This window comes from Phycodurus eques, chromosome 2 (assembly GCF_024500275.1).
Source record: "Phycodurus eques isolate BA_2022a chromosome 2, UOR_Pequ_1.1, whole genome shotgun sequence".
Taxonomy (NCBI): domain Eukaryota; kingdom Metazoa; phylum Chordata; class Actinopteri; order Syngnathiformes; family Syngnathidae; genus Phycodurus; species Phycodurus eques.
Window position 1 is genome coordinate 12,392,919 of NC_084526.1, and position 1,960 is coordinate 12,394,878.

The window sequence follows — 1,960 nt, forward strand, 5'->3', positions numbered from 1 at the left end:
TTCTTCTTTGTCGTGTTAAACAGCGGTTTGCAAACTAAGATGGTTCATTACCGCCACCTAACGATGTATAATGATTACTGCTTTGGCTTCCAATCTAAATTGTTCGTTTTCGTAAACCATCCATCCATCCATCCATCAATTTTCTTCACCGCTTATCCTCACCAAGAAATGTATCTTATTTTCGACATGAACAAAAGCTCTTAGATAACCACTTTCTTTAATTAATTCCTCTCTCATATGTTAAACTCCATAATTACCTAGTAATCAATTCGAATTCATGAAGTAGTTCCCATTTTCCTTTTACAAATTTACCCATAAGAATGTATTGATATATTTAATATTATTTGTATCCATATTTGTTTGCAAACATTTCCTCATGTACTCACATATTTGTTCCCTAATTACTTACTTTTGCTTTAATATTAAGATATATATATATATATATGACTACAATAACCATTATTTCCTATATTTTCATAATTGATTTAAAAAAAAAATATGATATTCAAATTTAATGTAAAGCTCCTCGTGTGTTATTTCATTTCGGGACTGACTTTGTATTTTATTTTTCGATTATTTCCCTTTTCTCAGTTCCTCATGTATTTGTTCCCAGCTTCTTCCTTTGGTGTCAATATATTTTGTAGCGCTTTTCACAACAATCGCTAATTTCTCTGCTCTGTGTTTTGCTTGTTGGGTGCAAGAGATAGAAAGTTCACCTTATCCACAGTCATTGTCCCTTCTTTTATTTTGAAAAAGTTCTTTACATTTTCCTGATCTTGCTTATTCGTACTTTGCTGATTTTATTGTACCATTTTAGCTGACTCTGCATATGATATTCCTTCCTATATTCCTTAATTTTGACTTGATGTATCACTGCAGGGGCCTAGCCTGTGTGGCGTTTGCATGTTCTCCCCGTGGCTGTGTGAGTATTCTCCAGGTACTCCGGTTTCCTCCCACATCCCCAAAACATGCTTGGTAGGTTCATTGGAAAACTCTACTCTCCGTAGGTGTGAATGATTGTTTGTTTATACTGTATGTGCCCTGCGATTGGCTGGCGACCAGTTCAGGGTGTACCAGGCCTCTCGTCCGCAGTTAGCTGGGATAGGCTCCAGCATACCCACGACCCTAGTGAGGATAAGCGCTGTAGAAAATGGATGGATGGCATCACTGCAGCCTTTTTTCTTCACTTCTCACTCTCTATGATTGACATTATGTTCCCCGCCAGGGGTGTCAAACTCATTTTTGTCTTGGGCCGCATTGCAGTTATGATTTCCTTCAGAGGGCTCTTAGAACATTGAAACCATATACATTTTTCATCACCAAATCATATTATTACCAATACACAACAAATTGGGGGGTAATTATTTTTCAAATCAGAAGGCAAGGATAATAGTTTATTCAAGTATTGTTTAAGTTACCGTAGAAGAAGGGTTTGGTAACAGAAAAATGCAATATCTCAACGTTATTGTTTGTTATTATGACAATTTGGAATTTGGGTACAGATTTTAGCAAAAATCACAGAAGTTGACGAGCATGATTTGCTTTTGCGGGCCACAAAAATAATGTGGCAGGCCGCATCTGGACCCCGGGCCTTGAGTTTGACACCTGTGCCCTACACAATTTGGACGTTTTGCCTTGACTTCATATGCCCAATTCCCATACTTATGTTCACCTCCACATATCCCACATCTGTCTCCCTTCACAGCTGCTATGCGTGTGACCATCCATTTTCAACACTGCTTATCCTGGTTAGGGTCGCGGGACGCTGGAGCCTATCCCAGCTGACCTTGGGCGAAAGGCGGACTACACCCTGAACTGGTCGCCAGTCAGTCGCAGGGCACATATAGACACGGACAACCATTTGCACTCACATTCACACCGTCAGTGAGTGGGAACTGAACCCACGCTGCCTGCACCAAAGTCAGGGGAGTGTACCACTACACCATCAGTGACTATGCAT